The sequence below is a fragment of the Lissotriton vulgaris genome, chromosome 2_1 (genome assembly GCF_964263255.1).
Source record: "Lissotriton vulgaris chromosome 2_1, aLisVul1.2, whole genome shotgun sequence".
Classification (NCBI taxonomy): domain Eukaryota; kingdom Metazoa; phylum Chordata; class Amphibia; order Caudata; family Salamandridae; genus Lissotriton; species Lissotriton vulgaris.
The window spans coordinates 1,147,328,523-1,147,350,061 of NC_141687.1; positions in this window are offsets into that span (position 1 = coordinate 1,147,328,523).

Sequence of the window (21,539 nt, forward strand, 5' to 3'; positions counted from 1 at the left end):
TACATGCATATCCTGCGCATGCCTTTACATTCATTACCAAGGAGCAGAAGCTTTTGGCTGCCTGGTCATGGGTTGAAGTGCTAGCGCCTGCACCCTGACCCAACCTCAGGAGGAGTACCATTGAGGGGCCAACAATTAACATCTGTTATTCAGCGCCAAGATGCCTGTCGTGTTCATGCTGTTTGCTAGGAGGCACACCAAACACAGTACGCAGGTTAGTCGGATATTTTCTTTATTTGCATTTCGTACAGCTGCTCGTCAGCACGTCCTTCCTCGTCCCTGTCCTGGTCATCGTCTGTCTGCTTCCTGTCTCGTCACCGGATTTGGTGTCTGGTGACCTGGTCACTCTCCCTAAGGACCCACAGGGTCCTAACGCCCTACTGTCAGTCGCCCACCTTGTTGGGTCACGACATTTCCCCCCTTGTTACAAACAAATGTTCATGACACATTTATCATAATCACTATCGCCCACCATTGACAGTCCTCATTCACAGTTACATTGATGAAGGGGCAAGAATGAAAGAGAGAGAGAGAGAGAGAGAGAGCGCACTGGTCGCTCTACATCTCTTCATGAGTCTCGGTTGTTTACTGAAAGTTCTTCGTGATCTTGTGTCTCCATCGCTTCCTTGTCCTCTATCTTCCTCCTTTCATGCGGCTGCAGTTGCCGCTGCCGTTTCTTCTTCTTCCGCCTTCAGCTCCTTGAAGTGTGAGCTGTTTCTTGTGATTCGTTGTTGGCCGGAGGCTGCCGTTATCATCGATCCTTTCACTTTCGTCACCTCCAATGATTCTTTGGAGAACCGGTTGTCAGATTTTCGATATTGTTTTTGTCTCACCACCACCAGGTCTCCTTCATTCAGTTTCGATGCGGACGTATGTCTCCGTTGATCCTCATCGGCTTTCATTTTCATTGTTGCGTCCTGATCTCTTTTTGCACTGTTGCTCCAAACCGCACTCATCTTCGCCTCCATCTGTGGTAGTCTTGTCTTGCTCGACCGCCTTAGCATCAGTTCGGATGAGCATCGACCCGTGGAGCTGTGAGGGGTATTCCTGTAATCCTCTAACACCTGGCACAGTGTCTTCCCAGTCGATATTACAGTCAGCTTTGCTCTTTGTATTGCTTTCTTGATTGTCTCCATAAATCGTTCTGCCCTCCCATGGACCTGTGGCCACAGGGGCGTTATCTTCAGCTGCTTGATCCCCAGGTGGTCCATGGACCTGCTAAATTCTTCTCCTGAGAGTGGTGATATCTTGGTGCTCAGATTGCAATATGTTGTTACTAAGGCCTTGTGATCTGTTACTTTCGTGAATTGCTTCCTGTCGATGAACATGAGGTAGTGCTCACATGCCCACACCACGGCTAAACTCTCTTTTTCTTGCTGTGAGTAGGCTCTCTCAACGTCTGTCATGCTTTTGCTCCCATGTGCCATGACACATCGTGGTGGTTCCTTGCCTTGGTTGTTTTGTGCCAGTATTGCACTCAGTCCCACTATGCTGGCATCCACGGTCAGTTTGGTGCATAGGTTCTGGTTGAAATACGCCAGGTGATCCACTGCTGTTACTGACGCCCTTCCGTCTTTGACAGCCTTGCTGCCTTCTGTTGTGTTAAAGCTGTACCTTTCGAAGTTAATGTTTCTCTGTTTCCCTTTGTACTTTTTTGTTTCACTTGTTAGTAGCGTTACTAAAAAGTCATCTACCTGATCTCCTACCTGGTTTAGGAACAGTCCCAGTTGTTCAGCTTCTACCATGTCAGTTGTTTCCATGTGCCTTTTAAATTTAGCGATCCAATTCTCCCATCTGATTTCCACCTGTGGCTCAGAGACGCTAAATGGCAGTGGTCTGCGGTATTGTGGGCTTTGTCTGGTCTTAGCCATGTTCTTTTATTTTGTTTGTAGCTTATTTGTGCTTTCTTCTCTCTTTTTCTTTTATTTTCTTTTGTTCCTTTGTTTCTTTTTTTCTCTTATTGTGGGGGATCTTTTTCTTGTCCCTTTCCTTTACTTTCCACCTTGTTCCTTTGTTTTTCTCTATATTCTCTTATTGTGGGGATCTTTCTGTCCCTTTCCTTTGCTTTCCACCTTGTTCCTTTGTTATTCTCTTTATTCTCTTATTGTGGGGATCTTTTTCTTGTCCCTTTCCTTTACTTTCCACTTGTTCCTTTGTTTTTCTCTTTATTCTCTTATTGTGTTGATCTTTTTCTTCTCCCTTTCCTTTTCTTTCTACCTATTTTGTCTGCTTTTTCTTTTCGGTTTCTTTAATTGTCTCTTTTTAGTGTTGTTTCAATTGATTTCCTCTTCGCCTGGCCTTGAAATGGTTGCCTCTATTGTTTCTTATGGCCACTTTCGTCAATGTCCCATTTAAAATGGCCACCGTCATCGTTCTCGCGAGATTTCGTGATCGAAATTTCACCTGTCTGTCCCCAAAATGGCCACCACTCCAGTTCTCTCTTCTGATTGGCCCAGCCTCCTGACTCTGTAATGGCCGCCGATACTCTCGCGAGAGCTCGCGCCACTAGTTTCTAATCGCGCTCTTGTTCTCAGCGCTTACCGCGGTCGGCTGGATCTGCTTTTGGAGGTTGTCGGGGGGGAATCCCGTGTTGCTTCTTCTTTTTTCCATCTGATTCCCACTATTGGCTCATCCATGGTGTGCACCTTGTTTTTCAATGGCGCCTCGGTGGACACGCGTCGATCCGTCTCTTGACCTCGTCGCCAGTTGTCGTGTTCATGCTGTTTGCTGGGAGGCACACCAAACACAGTACGCAGGTTAGTCGGATATTTTCTTTATTTGCATTTCGTACAGCTGCTCGTCAGCACGTCCTTCCTCGTCCCTGTCCTGGTCATCGTCTGTCCGCTTCCTGTCTCGTCACCGGATCTGGTGTCCGGTGACCTGGTCACTCTCCCTAAGGACCCGCAGGGTCCTAACGCCCTACTGTCAGTCGCCCACCTTGTCGGGTCACGACAATGCCCGCAGGGGCGAGCATGCGCTTTCAGATGTGTTCTAATTAGCAGGGCAAATGCTGCACTGGGTTCTGGTGTTTCAACGTCCCTATGTGCCAGCATCAACCCCTAGTGGACAGTTACAGAATGCATATCTAACATAAAGTTATAGACTGTGAGTCATAGAGGTGTTTTTCTTCTCGCAATCTCAGTAACCTCATAGACAATTTGAGTTCAGCGACACTGGGGGAGGGGCTTGACAAAATATGACATTTCATTGTTTTTAGACATGAGTGTAAATGCACCCATAAAACACGTTGGATGCAGACACAGTGTACCAAAAGAAAAAGTACTTTCAAAATATTATTGCAACAGATTTTTTTTTTTTTAAGCAGCATGCTTCAGGACAGTTACAAGTATTGGGCATGTTTCTGCTCCACCCTTCACAGCTGCCGCTTATTGGTGTAAGTAAGCATATAGTATGCCAAAATAATACAAAAGTTCCAAAACGGCATTTGAAGATTGTTCATGAGCAGGAAGGGTGAACTTCCTGTACATAAACAATTTTCCCCTGCACTCAGACACCCTTGCACAATGGTGCAAGGGTGCCTGCGTTCGTGCTAGGCTGCTAAGCAGCGCCAGTGCAGGGGGAAATGCAAGGCTGCACCATATTCTTGTAAATATGGTGCAGCCCTGCATTTCTGAAGTGGAGGGGAGAGAGGTGTTAAGCCAGGAAGCCTAACACCCCTCTCTGCCACTTCCCTTGTACATATGCCCTTTAGTTTAAATTGCACATATTTCATAACACCATTGTAACGTTTCCCTTTTGAGTTTAGACTCATGTATTTGTGTTGTATTTTATATGCTGTTCATCTACTCTGAAGTCCTTAAGTAATGTAACTGGGTCTATTGTAAATCGCACTGACAACTTCGGGTAAATTATGCGCTATATAAAAGCGCTATAAATAAATAAACTAGCAACAAGGTGTCCTGGTGACTAGCAGATTAGTTGAAAAGCCTAGCCAGACACCATCAAGTTGTTTGTGCACGAGGTTTTTGGTACCATCAGGCTGGTGGCTGGCTGCTGCCAACTCGTCTCTTCCTGGCGTATCCCCAGTCATGTAAAACAATAAATGATACTGCACTGTCTGAACTATCACATTTGTCCCAGTAACATTAAAACTCACAGGTCTACAGGGGAAACGGCGACTCTTCGCTGACACGTTGCTAACACTGAAGTGAAGAAACCCGTGCCCTACACATTTTAGCCTCAAAGTCAGCCCAGTAAGCGTCCACTTAGGCCGATAATCATTTGGAATCCGTTTGCCGACCATTATTTGACGCTCTTCAGACAGTATCATCTGCAGGGTCTTGCAGCTCACTTTACGGGCAATTAAAGGAGTTACACTCAAAACAAAAAGGCAAATGGAATAAATGGAGAAGGAGGAGGCTCAGAAAGCATGTGACAATTGGACCAATTGCCTTAGAGTGGGGGCGCCAGGGCGTGCCGGAATTTTAAATATAGGTAAGTTTCGTGTACATCAAGCCCAGCCAACCCAGGCTTTTTTAGGTTTCGGACCGGAAATGCTGGCTTGCCAGCTTCCGGGAGGAGATCTTATGTTTCTTAGTTGGGTCGTTTAACCCTCCTCTCTCCTCCATTGAGTGGCTTCCTAAACGAAGGCCAGCCATTGGAGGAGAGAGCCGTCCCTCCAAAGAAGCTCCGTCTTTTTCGGATTTGGGGGCGTAAGTTTTGCTGTTCTTTAGACAGTGACGTAGTCCGTCACTCAGGACAGCAAAACTACGCCCCCGAATCCGAAAATTTTCAGAAGCGCCGGCCGCCATTATGCTGTTTGTTAAAGATGAGGTAGGTCGCATGCTCCCGCTGTCCTCGTTCCTGCCCCCTCCCGCTGTTCGCTGCTCCCGCCCCGAATCCGAAAATCGTTGCGGCCGCCATTTGTTTTTTGCCGTCTTATTCTTGTTTTCCAATCTCGCTGTTATTTCCCTTAATTAACGTGATTCAAGTTCAGCCAACTTTCTTCCTTAAAATAAGTCTGTTATTTCAATCTGTTCTGAGGGATGTTTAAAATACATTTTAAGTAGGGTGTGGGAATTAGGTAATAATCAGTCTTGTCGAAAATTATCCTTTCCCGCCTTTCCTTTTCAGGTTCAGACTATTGCTGTTGTTGGTTCGTTACCTCTCGCGAGACGTTGTACGAGAGTACGACCGGTAAAGATGGCGGAGGCGGAAGGGGAGAGTCTGGAGTACTGGCTGAGTGAGTGAATCTGGATGAAGGGATAAATGTCATCAAAAGGCTAGGATGCGGGAGACACCTAGGCTATCCCTCTATGTTTTTGACCCGTGGAACAGTCTTAGTCGATCGCTTTATGGGCGGGATCGGACTCGCCGTCTTCTCTAAGTCACTGGGTGGCTATTTTAAAGGGGAACTACTGTGCTGCACGGGGCTGAGTGCAGCAAGCTTCCAGAATTATTCCATCATTGTGCAACGGGTGGAAATGGGGCTCTTGAGTGCTGCGCCGTTAACGAGACGGATGCGGTCACCTATACCCTCCCGCAATTTTACGTCTGGGTGCAGTATCCAGGGACTGTTACATAGGTGTGTTGCGAGTAGGAGGATCGTTTTTCTTCATTGTTTATATAAAGGACGCTTCCAGTTGTTTTCGTCTTGGGGATTGGTTTTTGGCAAGTTCTTGACTGTATGGGGTAGGGTGATAGACAGGTCTTTGAGCAGGATAGGGTGTAGACATGCTTGTGCAGCCAGGTGTCAGTGGGTTCCTGAAAAGTTTGTTTATGGTGTCAGTGACTTCATGAGTGGTTGAAGCACGAAGTCAGCGGGTTATTATATGCATGGGTCTGAGCGTCTGTGAGACTCTGGTTAATGCAGTGAGACATAAGGTGCGCCTGAGTGGTAGGGCTGACCACGCCTGCCTGACAACTGTTTTTGCAGTGGTCTTGTATGTAAAATTTATTTTGCTCTCACATATTGCATTTTGAGAGATTGTTACAAGTTTAATAATGCATTTAAGTCCCGAATTTTTTTTTTTGCAATGTTGCTCTCCAAAAGATTTAAAGTCAATGGAAACTAACACATTTTTGTTTTGTATGGAATGCCTCCAGTTTACTTGGAGTTACTGACTTCTCAGAAACTGTTACTTCTACAGCCTACACGATGGTTACTGTATTACTTTTATGAAATATGTTCAGTCCAGTGAATTTTGTTAAACTGCCCTTGCACACTGTCTAATACTTATGTAGTTGTTTATCAGGGTGCACTCAGATTTATACCATCCTGGATAATAGGATTTTCTTGGTGAAGAGTGAACTCAGTATTATCATAAATCCATTTTACCCACAATAACCAGCTTTTGATAATTTTTCTAGGCCATACCGGATTTTTGTTAATCTCCTAAACTAGAATATGAGTCTGCATGTTGAGTTTTAGATGGAGACGTTTTGCTTTACTCCTGCGTGTTAAAACTGACCGTTGTCTCATACACATCTTTATTATGAACAGATTTAAAATGTCCATGGGGACTGTTAGTGAAATCTAAACAGACTTCAATAACGCTCACTTTTCTGTACTTCACAATATGAGTGTTTTGCTTGCATGCTTTCAAAACTCTACCGGAAGTCCGAGATTTATTGTCAGTAAGAAGGCTGCTTTATCCCTCCCTCTTTTTGGCTCTCCCTCCATTGGCTGGCTTCCTAAACGGAGGCCAGCCATTGGAGGAGAGAGCCGTCCCTCCAAATCGGCTCCATCTTTTTCAGATTTGGCGGCGTGTAAAGTGGTGTTCTTTACACTTTTTTTCCACGCCCCTTTTGGGACGGCCAAACACGCCCCCGAATCGGAAAAAGACGACACTTTCTCCGAGGCATTTCTGCCTCACCTCGGAGAAAGATGGTGGTTGTCCGCCATTTTTTTTATGTTTCGCAGTGAAGGTAAGCCCGTGTCTGTTTCCCTCCATGCCTTCTTCCCCCTGTCTGTTTCCCGCCCCCCTCCCGCTCTCATTTTGTATCTTTCGCAGTGAAGGTAAGCCCGTGTCTGTTTCCCTCCGTGCCTTCTTCCCCCTGTCTGTTTCCCGCCCCCCCCCCTCCCGCTCTCATTTTGTATCTTTCGCAGTGAAGGTAAGCCCGTGTCTGTTTCCCTCCGTGCCTTCTTCCCCCTATCTGTTTCCCGCCCCCCTCCCGCTCTCCGTGTATTTTCGCTGTCCGTGTCGTCATCTCCGTGTCTGCTCGTAGGGGAAGCCGCCGAGGCTGGGAGTCCTCAGACAGTATTGTGGGAGAGACAGCCCCCCTCTAGCTGATTGGTAGCGTCCATTAGCAGTGAGGGTGCCTGTGCTGCCTCGCGGTCTCTGTTCCCTCGGTGGGGGGCGGCGGGTGCTTCCGAGACTCTGCCTGTGCACGCCAATAGGGTGGGCTTTGGTGCTCGCAGAAAGGGTCTGAGGTTGTGCCATCAGATGGGGTGATCTGCCTCTCTCTCTCCATTTTGAGTGTGGTCCTTCCCTCTGCATATGCCCTCCATCTTGCTTCGCTCCCTCTCCCTCCACCACCTCCTCTGAGAGGGGGTTGGCTGGCTTGCCTTGCTTCCCACCCCCTCCTCATCCTCGTCGGCGGGGGTGGCTGTAGGCCCGTCTGCTTCACAGAGGGGCTCCAGCTCTGTGCATCGCTCGTCCGGATTTGGGGGCTTCCACTGCCTGCCTCCAGCTTGTTACCACTCGGGGGTGTGAACGGCTGAGCCGCTCTCCCAGCTCTGTATGTGTGTCTAGCTCTGTGTGTATGTAAAAGTGCAGCTTTATATTTGTCACTATATTGCACTATGTAAATGTGAAGATCTGTCTGTCTACATGTGTCTGTGGACATTGCTTAATGAATAAGTGTCTCTATTTAAAATTAGCTCTGTGTGTGTGTCACTAACTTTAAGAACGATATATGTATGTAACTCTGTGTCTGTGTGAATCTGTGTAAGTGGCACTCTGTATGTGTGTAGCTCTGTATGTGTGTGTGGCTCAGTATGTGTGGGTCTGTGTATGTCTATGTGGTTCTACGTGTGTAGCTGTGCGTGTGTCAAGCTCAGTGTATGTGTAGCTGTGGCTGGATCGTTATGTGTGTTAAGTGACTCTATGTCTGTGGCTAGCTCTATGTGTAAGTCAGTGGCTATGTCTGTGGATGTCTATAGTTCTGTATATTTGTGTTCATAGCTCTCTATGTATGTCTCTGTATGTATGTCTGGGTGATACACTTTGTATGTATGAGGCTCTGGGGGACTTCACAACATCAATCTGTCACTACCACACAAATTCACTCACTCCCCAACCCACTACTTCACTGTCTCTGTATCTCACTACCAAACTCTCTCTATCACTACCTCACTCTATCTATTTCTATCTCAGTATCTCTCTCTCACTACTTCACTATATCACAACACACTCTCAATAATTCACTACATCACTCTCTCACTACCTCACAACTTCACTCTCTTCCTAAATTACTACTTCACTGTCTCTGTATCTCACTACCTCACTCTCTCTATCACTACCTCACTCTATCTATTTCTATCTCAGTATCTCTCTCTCATTACCTCACTATATCACAACACATTCAATAATTCACTACATCACTCTCTCACTACCTCACAACTTCACTCTCTCTAACTCACTAGTTCACTCTCTCTATACTTTTACCGTCTCTTTCACTACCTCTCTCTATCTCACTACATCACATCACTCTCTATTTACAACTGACTATCGCACAACATCCCTTCCCTTCACTACACCATTTTCACTCTCACTACCTCACTCTCTATCTACCTCACTCTCTCACACTACCTCACTCTATATCTCACTACCTCACTCTCTGCTAATGCAATAGGTATCACATGTGCAAAATATTAGGCTAATGACAACAGAAATAACAATGCCATTTATTTAAAAATAAAAAACATTACCAATAGCTCTACCTATACCATTGCACAGACCATTGCATTGTAAATGCTTGTTTTCCATTCATTTTGGGATTTGTAGTCCTGCTCATCTGGTCGTGAGCAGTACAAGTACGGAATGCAAAGGAAATGCCTGGACTGGGAGGGCCTCTTGCGGTGTACCTGGTAGACGTTCGCTCCGCTTAGAGCTTGGGCTATTTATGATATGGGTGGGGGAAGTAAAGGGTGTGGGCCTCCTCTATATAAGATTGGTGCTGCCCATTGCTCAGAACCCTAACTCTACAGGAGAAGCAGTGGCATTGCAATAAAGACCTGTTACTCAGCTCCAAGGGGTGCGCATGCTCAGTACATTGTGTGTCACGCTTCGCACCAGCGCCAATTATAAACTGCACCCATAGAAGCTGTGGCGGTTGGTCATTTGGACGCTGAAACTACTTTTTAGGCCTGGTGTTTGATCTTGCTAAATATATATGAAATGTGTTACATGTGCTTTCACTCAGTCCTCTTTTCCACTGGTTTACTGTGGCATTCACCTTATTCTCCCCCACTACGGCAGACTGCATGCCCATTTCAAAGCACACCCACACAGGGTGCAGTAACTGAGCACTTGGGCCCTTCTGCGCTCCGTGTTCAATCTTACAACCATAGACCCGACAAAAATGAAATACCGCAGTGTTATTCAAAGTTTTTTAACATCTGGTTCGATCACAATTGACATGCCAGAGGTATATAGCTCTGGCGATTATGGTGCATTAATAGTCTTTGGACATTTTGTTAGGTGTTGCTCCCGGTCCCCCCATAGGGAGGAAACATAGCTCACTCCCAAGTAATCACTCGGTCAGCAGGTGGGCCTCTATGCCCTGTCGCATCTAGTAGCGCCATCGCTCTGCCAGCAGACAACCCAAGGTGATCAGCTTGCATCCTCTAACATGGCGGTGGTGGGACACTGCATCCAGTTTTTGTTTGAGGGTTACACCCCATCCCCCAAATTTCTCCCGCCGTCTTGAAACACTAAGGGGCGGATTTACAAGCTCCTCGCTTCACTTTTGCGTCACTTTTAACATGAGAAGAGTGATGCAAACGTGGCGCAAGGGGCTTGTAAATCTGACCCTATGGGGCTTAATTTACAAGCCCCTTACGCCGCCGCTGCGTCACTTTCAACATAGGGAAAAGTGAGGTACGGGCGGCGCACGTGGCTTGTAAATAGGCCACCAAGTCCTTAACTCTCCTGGACTCGGCTGGGTTACTCTCCGACCCGTTAAGGCCGTTTTGCGGGGAAGACTCGACAGTCAGTGCCAGGGTCTACTATAGCAGAAATATTTTGCTTTTAGCCAATGTGTATTTTTTGATATTGGAGAGTGCACTGGGCTCCGCTAGCAATAACGAGTTATAAAGACTAAAGGCTGCAAAACTCAAGGCTATTACTTTAGCCCAAAACTTCATAGTTTTTGGCTGTGTGCTCACCTTATCGTTTTATTGGCCGTACTGGGGGCTAAAAAAAGAAAAAAAAATGCACGTTTTCATCGGCAGGGTACGCATACCTACGCGTATCCCACGTAGGGGGTCACGGTGTTTCTACCCTGCCCCCTTCTCGCGTTTTTCGCGTTTCTTTTTCTGTTTTCCTGTGCCTCAGTTCTACCGAGGCACAAGATGGCTACCAACACTTCCTGGTTTGGAGTGTTGACAGCCAATTATCATAAAGCTCATGCTCGGGAAGGTATGCGTACTGTACACGTACTGTACTTCGTCTATAGATAGATCTATGATTTTACTTTTGATTTCCTACGGAACTACTGAACGGATTTACACCATTTAACAAAAAGCGTAATCTGCGAACCAAACTCTAACTTTTTGCCAAACTTGGTGTAATTCCGTTCAGCAGTTCGGGCTGTAGCCTCACTTAAAGGTCCCTATTGAAAATTGCATGGGGAAAACATGTTTTGGGACCCCCCTTTTTTCTCGGCCCCCGCTTCACGATCCACCCTGAAACTTTCAGGGAAGGAGCAGAGCGGACCAGGCCATTTTCTTGGAGAATTTCGCGTTAATTCGTCGACCGGCGCAAAAGTTATTCCAAATAGAACGTTGCGGATTTCCTATGGAAAGTAGGGGCTAGATGTAGGTAATCCAAAAATACCCATTCTAAAATACCAAATTTTACCGATTCGGTATTTTAGGATCGGTATTTGGGATGTAGGAAAATATTCGGTAATTTTTACCGATTCAGTAAAATTCGGTATCTGTCATTCGAAATTTACCGATTCGGTATTTAATCGGTAAATACCGAATCGGAAAGGGAAGAAAGTAAAACCTATGAGTCAGGCAATCAGGATCTACCACTCACACCCTCCCAACCAGGAAGTGGCCAAATCCAGGCAGCTGGAAGTAATTAGAAGCTTCTGGAGAGGGAGAGCAAGCAGAGCTGAGTCACTGATGTGAGAAGTTGGCCTGGTATATGATGTTCACTATTCTAGTAAGCACCTTGCACCAGTCCAAACGACCCCTATGGTGATTAGTTGTAAGTCAACCTTATAGACCAGCTATCCTATTGGTAGCATGGACAAAAGCAGTCTTAGGCTAAACTCAAGAGGGCATGTGAAGCCAGCTGTTTTACCATATGCAATCCCTTTAATACCAAATGAAATGACACCACACAAGTTATATATTATAAAATATATGTATTTATTACTAGAATAATCCTCTGTACTCTTTATGAGGGCAGAAGCACAAGCGTTAAACAAAGAACTTATAACATACAAAAGTTGCACAAATATGGATAGGCCCTGGTGGCCACTCAAGCCATATACTAAAATAGTGGTATAAGAACCACATCACAAACAATGGTAAGACCTAGGGCCTTGAAAATCGCTGGGGCTACACTGGACTAACAGAAGTTAGGACGGGGGAGGCCCACGGATGCGGGTGCAGTGTCTATAGGCACACGTGTGCACCAAAAGTAGTAAATGGTGCGTAAAAGTTAGAAAGTTGCAGTTTTGGAAGTCTTCCGACTGGACTAGAACTTAACCACTTAAAACTAGGACACTAGGGATGTAAATCTCTACAGGAGCACCGTAATACTCTTGTTACCCCACCCGCAGGAAGCGGGTGCATAGGTGTCAAAGTGCGTCGGGTTTCGTCGTAGAGTTCTATGGAGCCTTGCTGGAAAGATGCTGCAGGCGACCAGGATAGAAGAGTCCGGTTGGATCCAAGTGTAGATCAAAGATGTAGAGTACCTGAAAGCAGAGGGGACAGAGTCTGGGTCACTAGCCAGTGACCAGGAAAGAACCAGGTGATGTCGGGTTGCGATCAGGTGCTGTTGTGAAGTTTGTCTCCACTGCCACGTGGACCAGGAAGTGTCGACGACAACCAGGAGGTGCACACAGACTGTTCCACAAAGGTTCTCGCTGTCGGCGGTGTCGGTTCTCAAATCGGAGTCAACAGGCCTTGGCAAATGCAACCCACACAGGAATCGGAGATGGCTTCTGGATCAGACCAGCAAGGTCTGATGGGCTGCTCCTTTTCAGGGGAGCAAGGGCCAGTCTCGAACAACTAGACCAGCAGTGAAAATTTGAGGGTTAGTCGTCACAGAGGCCACTAGCCAACAGGCAAGTGACCAGACAACGCGTCAAGCAGGAAAATGCAAAAGGGCCCCACACAGCACTTGGTGAGTGTGGAGAAGTGATCTTCGGTGCAAAAGCTGCTCGGGGCTGGGGCTTCTCAATCCCCAAGGCACAGCTTTGAGGATGCCTCGGGAGCTGCACAGAAAGCACTTTTCTGGCTTTCCAAGATGGCCGGTCTCACGTCTCACATCGCCTCCACGGGTCTTAGCTTTGCTGGGACTGTGGATCGGGCTGTTGGATGTATGGAAGTCTGGTTCTTGTTGGTCTCTGTCATTCGAGCTCTGGCGGGAGCAAAAACAAAGAAAACCTTTGAGCGCTGATGGTGCCTGCTTGTGTAGGGTGGCACTCCTTGACCACAAGGGAGATTCTTTAGTCTTCTACGTCGAGTAGGATGTCGAAGGGTCCAGAGTTTCATATCAAAGTTTCAGTCAGGATGATCTAAAGTCTAAGGTCACAGCTCCTACCTTAATTCCAAATCAAGGGGCTGGATCACCTGCTAGGTCCCTCCCATGGGTGGGACCCAGGAAGGGGGTGGTTACACCCCTTTCCCTTTGTCCAGTTTCACGCCAGAGCTGGGGCTGGAGTGCCCCAGCACCGGTTTGAACTGGACTATGCATGGGACACCTTGTGTGCCCCAGGCAGTGTCTAGTTTCATTCAGCTCTCCCTGCCCCAATCCACTATCTCCTGTCTGGGTGGTGCTAGCACCTCCCTGTGACAGGAAACCTTTTGTCCAGGCCTCCCCTGCCAGAGTTTCGGTCAGCAGCAGGAGGCCAGACTTGTGTCTGTGGCAACAGCATCCATTTTGTGATGCTGAGGCTCTGGTTGATTTTAACAACGTTTAAGGAAAGTAACATGTCTTGTCCCTCTAGAAGGGTGGAATGCTACCCCCGTCGCCAGGACTTGCGAGGGGGTAGTATTCCAAAGCGTATGACGCCTTACACGACATGTTTTGATAAAGCCAAACCATAGTTAGCATTTAACCGGGAGGTTCTTAATGCACTTAAGAGTATATGGTATGGCAATATCCTAGAACAGCTATAAGGACATGGTTCCGAAAGCTGCAGACAGGCTCAGCTCATGCTAGAGCACCATCTCACATAAAACCAAGCACTCTGCCTCCAGGATTGTTAAGGCCTGCCATAGGAGTGACTTATAGGTGCATATGTGTCCAGATATAGGTTTAGACATAGGTATATTATATCTAAGCAAGGGGTGATTACACCACCTTGCCACAGCTGAGTGATCAGCCAGTTGTGTCAGTTTGGATGACCAGCCAGGGGTGGCAAAAGATATGCTGCAGCCCCTGGTAGGCCTTGGATGCACCTATGCCCTGGGTACCTATAGTACTCTGTACAGGGGCTCACACGGTGACCCAATACCAATTGGTGATATACTTAAAGTACGTGGTTGTGAATTTAGAGAGAGAACAGCAGGGCTGTGGGTCTGATTAGCAGGCCCACAGCCACATTGAGTCGAAAACCAGTGAAGCAAAAAAGCAAAAAGTGGGGTTACCATGGGAAAGCAGACCCTACTCTCCTACATAACCCCCCCCCCCCCAAACTCAGGGACATTAAACTTAACCCTGACCAGATAAGTCTTCATGTTCTTAGTGGAAATACCTGTAGAGACCATCTGCATTAACATGAGAAAAATAACCTAGGCCGTCAGCAGGAGTTAGTGCACAATTTGTCCAAACTATACAGAGAGAGGAACAATGACATGTGATTCTAAGTTAAAAATATATTTAATTTGTATAGATAAAAATCATATAGTAACTACAACACGTTGAAACTATATGATACAGTAAAAATGACATAACATATAATAATCACCATAAATGTACAACATATTTAAATCATAAACAGTACAGTTAAAGATAATTTATATACGAAATATAAAAAGGTGACAACAGAACTCGATGCGCGTTTCGGCTGAAAAAACGCCTTCCTCAGGAGTCACTGGATGAAAACTCTGAAAATACATTTTTATAAGAAAGACATACATCAGTATTCTAGCGACCAGTTAATGTGTTTACAAAAAACATACATTTTATACATAGTATTAAAAACAGCAGTTATAAAAATATAACAGTTTTATATTTCTTATTACTGAAGTCAAAGTTCTTCTCAAACTGACAGTTCTGGACTCATAAATTTGAACACTAAAGTCATATGATAGACAGATATTTTCTAGGCAATATTTTCTATGTGCTCAGGAAGGTAATATTTAAGATTACTTGATGAAAAAAAACACAAACATGCCTTCTTCCTAATGATGATATAATGTCTACGACAATAGAGATAACAGATTCTTCAAAACAAAAAGTGGCTGATATAGGTAAATCAAAAAACAACTTACAGCAAAAGAATTTTGTTCTTGCTTAGCATTTCAGAAATTAAAAGATATCTTCTCACAATTTCACAATCACAAAGGGGCCACTTGATAAAGGCTAATTCCTGTATAGTTAAAAAGACATCCAAATATATAAGATGAAGGTAGTAAATGGATCACTTTAGGCACACATGGTTGTATTGCGTATAGAACACCTAACTTAAGGTAATAATAGATGTGGGATAGAAACTCATTTCTCTAAGTTGATGTAACTCCAGAAGATGTTGACACAGAAAAAATATGTAACGTTGATTCTCTTAATTTTATATATATTAAAGGGTACCTGATGGGCAAAAGCCTATCTCTAATACTATTGGCAAGATAAACACAAAATTGCTATTTCTATTAAGCAAGCCATTTGAGAAATATTAAGAAGATTGGATTCTCGATCTTAGATTTATAATGGCATACAGCTGTGTCTTGTATGCTCTATAATTATCAGAGAGTCAGAATATAACCAATTACCAAATATCCTGATCGTACCAAGCTATTATTGGCTACTTAGGTATGAGGAAAAATGATAATAATGAATAACAATGGCACAGAGTAGGTATTCAAATTACCTGATTTATAATGTGGTGATCCTACTAGTCCATTGCCATGGTCAGTCCCTGGTCTGTGCTCCACTGTAAAGTCCATCCCCTGTAGGGAAATGAACCACCTGAGTAGTTTGGGATTTTCACCCTTCATCTGATTTAGCCACAAGAGGGGCTTATGGTCTGTCTGAATCTTGAAGTGAGTGCCAAACAAGTATGCCCTCAGCTTCTTCAGGGCCCAAACCACAGCAAAAGCCTCCCTCTCAATAGCTGACCAACGTTTCTCTCTAGGGGTCAGCCTTCTGCTAATAAAAGCAATGGGCTGGTCTTGACCATCCACATTAAGTTGTGAAAGCACAGCTCCCACCCCCAACTCAGAAGCATCTGTTTGGACAATAAACTATTTGGAGTAGTCAGGACTCTTTAAGATAGGTGCAGAGCACATGGCCTTCTTCAGGTCATCAAATGCCTTTTGACAGCTAACTGTCCACTGAACCTTTTTTGGCATCTTCTTGGATGTCAGATCATTGAGTGGTGTCACAATGGACCCAAAATTCTTGACACATTTTCTGTAGTACCCAGACAGGCCCAAGAAAGCTCTGACCTGTGTCTGGGTGGTTGGAGGAGCCCAGTCCTGTATGGTCTGGATCTTACTCTCCAGTGGTTGAACCTGACCCCCACCTACAAGGTGGCCCAGGTACACAACCTTACTCTGCCCTATCTGGCACTTTGTGGCCTTGATAGTTAGGCCTGCCTTTTGCAGGGCCTCCAAAACCTTCTTCAGGTGGATCAGGTGATCCTCCCAGGTGGAGCTGAAGACAGCAATATCATCAAGATAAGTTGCACAAAAGTCATCCAACCCAGAAAGGACTTGGTTCACCAACCTTTGGAAAGTGGCAGGTGCATTCTTCAAACCAAAGGGCATCACCACAAATTGATAATGACCTTCAGGGGTTGAGAAAGCTGTTTTGGCCCTGGACTCCTCAACTAACCTGATTTGCCAATAGCCAGCTGTCAAATCAAATGTGCTCAGAAACTTGGCAGAAGCCAATCTATCAATGAGCTCATCTGCTCTTGGAATGGGGTGAGCACCTGTCCTAGTGACAGCATTGAGACCTATATAGTCCACACAGAACCTCATCTCTCTCTTACCATCTTGGATGTGAGGTTTTGTTACAAGGACTACTGGGCAGGCCCAGGGGCTCTCTGATGGCTCAATTACTCCAAGCTCAAGCATTTTCTGCACCTCAGTCTTTATACAGTCCCTCACATGGTCAGGTTGCCTGTAGATCTCACTCTTCACAGGCAGACTGTCACCAGTGTCCACCTCATGGGTGCACCAGTTAGTCTGACTAGGTGTCAATGAAAACCTATGTCTAAAAGTCTGTAGAACGTGTCTGCAGTCCTCTTGCTGCTGGTCAGTGAGGCTGCCAGCTAAGGCTACACCATCAATTGAACCATCATCAGGGTTGTGAGAGAACAGGTCTGGGAGAGGGTCATTCTCTTCCTCCAGCTCCCCATCTGTAGCCATGAGCAAGCCCATGTCTGCCCTGTCCACATATGCCTTCAATCTGTTGACATGGAGCACCCTGTGGGGGCTCCTAGGGGTGCCAAGATCCACCAAGTAGGTGATCTCTTCATTTTTCTCAAGTATGGTGTGGGGTCCAGACCATTTGTCTTGGAGGGCTGCTGGGGCCACTTGCTCAGCACCCACACCTTCTGTCCTGGCTGGTACTAAGTCAGCACAGCCTTTTGGTCATGCCAAGCTTTCTGGAGTTCTTGGCTGGCCTCAAGGTTTTTGGAAGCCTTCTCCATATATTCAGCCATCCTGGAGCGGAGACCAAGTACATAGTCCACTATGTCAAGTTTGGGCTTTTTGAGAGGTAACTCCCATCCTTCCCTCACAAGACACAGGGGTCCCCTTACAGGATGCCCAAACAAAAGCTCAGAAGGGCTGTAGCCAACCCCCTTTTGTGGGACCTCTCTGTAAGCAAACAAAAGGCAGGGTAAAAGGATGTCCCATCTTCGCCTAAGCTTTTCAGGTAACCCTTTTATCATTCCTTTTAGGGTCTTGTTGAATCTTTCAACAAGCCCATTGCACTGTGGATGGTAGGGTGTAGTGAATTTATAATTGACACCACACTCCTTCCACATAGCAGTCAAATATCCTGACATGAAGTTTGCACCTCTCTCAGAAACAACCTCCTCTGGAAAGCCCTCTCTGGAGAAAACTCCAAGTAGGGCCCTTGCCACAACAGGTGCTATTGTGGTCCTCAGGGGAATAGCTTCTGGATACCTGGTGGCATGATCCATTACCACCAGTATAAATCTGTGCCCAGATGCTGTTTGGGGGTCAATTGGTCCAATAATGTCAATCCCCACTCTCTCAAAAGGTACCCCCACCACAGGTAGTGGTATGAGAGGGGCCTTTGTTGTGCCACCTGATATGCCACTGGCAGACAGGTAACACAGGAGCGACAAAACTCTTTGGTATCTTCTGACATGTGGGGCCAGTGAAAGTGAGGGACAATCCTGTCCCAAGTCTTGTTCTGGCCTAGATGTCCTGCTAGGGGAATATCATGGGCCAAGGTTAGAAGGAAGCCCCTAAATTGCAGCGGTATGACCAACCTCCTGGAAGCACCAGTCTTGGGGTCTCTAGCCTCTGAATAAAGGCGCCCATCATCCCAATATACTTTATGGTTACCTTGAGCATTCCCAGCAGCATCAGCAGCAGCCTGCTATCTGAGGGGTTCAAGAGAAGGACAAGTTAACTGAGCCTGCCCCAGATCTGCCCTTGAGTGTCCCCCTGTCCCCAGAAACTCAACCTGATCAGGTTCAAGCTCCTTCAGGACAGTCTCCTCTTGGATCACAGAATCATCCACCTGAGAGGGCTGATCCTCAACCTGGGGCAAGGGGGAAGACACTGCCTTAACCCTCTTAAGACTAAACTAGAGGAGGGAAGAACCGTGCACCTCCTCTGACTGAGCTGGAGGAGTTGGTGGGGTCCACCATTGAACCAGAGAGCGTCTGTGGACTGGGAGATGCAGACAGCTCAGCCAGAGCTGCCGCCAGAAAAGGTAAGACGCATGCACAGCAATCACTCCCACCCCATCAACTTCCCTTTTCCCTATGTGGCAAAGTTTACCCTACTGCAGTAGAGGTAGTATTAGACAGGAGCAATGCATCATGGGACATGTAGTATTTGAAAGACCTACCATGTCATACAGCACAGCAATGAAGAAGTTAGGCTAAACATATCAGTCATAATGAGGCTGAGGCAATATGTACAGTGTTTGAGTGAAAAAAATGTAATTGTAGAAGCAGTGAGACAGGAGCACAGAGCTAATGTACACTTTTATGTCCACAGGCGAGACATCTCGCAGGCGTACCAGGGAGAAGGAAGGCACAGCACCACAGAGGGATGACAGCCAGGAGGCAGGCACAAGTGCAGAGAATGTCACAGAGGACACTGGTGCACAAACACCACTGTCACCATCCCAAGACCTTGAAATGTCTCCACATCTGCAGGCGTCCCCAGAACGTTCAGGATCCCCTCTGCAACTGTCCTCACCTGAACTGCCTGCGTCACTGCCGCAAACAACACCTGCACCTCAAAGAGCAGGAGGCATGCAGTAGCTCAACTGGTAGAAATGGAGACTTCGGCAGGTGAAATGGAGGGTGGACACACTAAAACCTTAGCTGGGAAAGGAAGCACTGCCACACAGCAGTCCAGTGCAAAGGTTGGCCATACAGGTATCAGACGCCGCAGGCCCAGAGATATTAGTGCTGCACATGTGGAGGGTCCCAGTGTCTTCCGTGGGCTGAAGGGTAGCATGGTTAAGATCAAAAGAATGCAGGGGAAGGCCATCCAGTCTGTGCAACGCCAGGTGAGGACCCTGAATACACATATGGAAAACATAGGGAAGGGCATCAGTTCACTGGTAGATGAGAATAGAGACATGGCATCAGGTATGCGGGAGATGGCTGCAGGGATGCGGGAGATGGCCACAGGTGTGCGGAACATGACACAATCAGTGCAGCTCCAGTGCAGTAAACTGGACCAGGACAGGTTAGCAAGGCGCAAGGACAGACAACATGCGCAGCAACAAACTAAGGCTATGAACCGCCTGGCCACAGCTACTTCCCTTCTATGCAGACAATGCATCAACATGCAAGAGGGACTAACACACAGCAGCAATGAGGTGTCTAGGGACCTTGCAAGGGTGACCAGTGCTGTAGAGGTGCTGCTTAATGCACAGACAGCACAAACTGTTGCTCTGTATGTACCGAAAAGTGAGGAAAGCACTAGTAGGAGCAGCATGACAAGCCCCCCTGTAGTTGAAACACGGAGGAGCAGCAGGCGCCATGGTGAGCCAACACCCCAAACACCCAGTGAGGACAGCCAGCCACTTTCTTCTGGCACTGGTAGGCGTGCCCGGAAATGACTCATACAGCCCACTATCCATGAACTTAAATGGGGAAGTGAGACATGACTACCATTATTGAATGGATGACATTTGTGTTGCACATTTGTGCTTTTGAGTACCTGCGTAGTGCCAAATATTAAACTACGTTGGGTGCATACTCCACCTGTCTGTGTGTATTTACTTACTCAGTTCAATAAACTTTATTCGGTTAAAAACAAGTAACCATAAAAGTAACAGACATAAAACAAAAATACATTGATTACAATAATTACAATGATTACATCTCATGATTATTGGTGCAGTGAGGTAGATCAATAGGAGGTTTAAGCTATTTCAATTAGCATTTGTTTCCTGAATTTAAAAACACTTTTTAAATAGTTTAAAATCACAGTAACAGTTAAAATCGTGTCCATTTTCTGTACTTCTAAAAAAGCTGGGCGACATCTAGTTAAATTCATGTTTTTTAAAAAAGGGACAATGATTTTCCTACGTAAGGCACTATAAAATTTGCAGAAAAAAAAGGATGTGTATATCAGATTGTTGTGACGTGCCATCACACAAACAGGTGGGCAAAATGTGGTTCCATGAGTTCATGCATGGGAAAGATACTAATCTAAAAAATATACAAAATCTAAAACGAGTTAAAAGAAAACGATCATAGTTAGTCATGGACAGGGATAAATATGGCTGTACAGTGTTGGTCTCACAGAGAGTAGGTAGATGAGAGTGTACTGAGGGTTTCAAAATTTCCACTCTCTTCCTCTTATCCACCAGGTGGTCCAGACAGATGGTTTTTAGTGTCTTCCTGGGAATGATGTCCATTGAGGTTGGGTCCGAAAAATATGAATGTAATCCAATCTCGGTTAGAAAGTGCTTTACATAACCCAGCCATTCCACTCTGTCCACATGGTCCAAACTGAGGGTGTCACGTATCAGGGCCCGGTTCATAACGCATTCGTTAGTAGTCCATACCCTATGCCACAGTAGGATAGGTTGAATTCTGATAATATCCGTTATGTACGGTAGGCCAAGTTCAGCGTGACAATTGAATGTGGCTGCACACTGTGGAACTGCTAGGACTCCCCTCAAAAATTTATTCTCTACCAGCTGGATTTGATCAACATTTGCATAACCCCACAAACCTGAGCCATACATAGCCACAGACAAACATGTAGCTTTATATATGGTTAACATTTCTTTTATCGGTTTCCTGCCCAATTTTCTAACAAAGTTCTGTAGGGCCATGATCGCTTTCATAAATAAAAGAGTTCTAGCCGTAATTGCATTTGTCCAGGAACCTGTTTCATGGAATAAAATGCCCAAGTAAGAAAAGGTTGGGGTGTTATCCAGTGGCACATTATTTAAAAACATACGCTTCATCAGTTTACCTGGTTTTGGGCCGCAATTCATTGTAAAAGTCTTACTACAGTTAACTAGTTGGTCCAGGTTCAGCATAAATTTCTCAAAACTAACTACTAGTTTTTGCAGAGCGCAAGGAGTGCGTGCCATGAGTACTGCGTCATCCGCATACATGAGCGCAGGGATTTCCCTCCTCCCCACCCTGGGCATATCCCTACACTCTTGCAGCAGGTGACGCTCGAGCCCATTAATATAAAGAAGAAATAGAAAAGGTGCCAATACGCAACCTTGCCGCACTCCGCGACCTACACTAAATTGTCT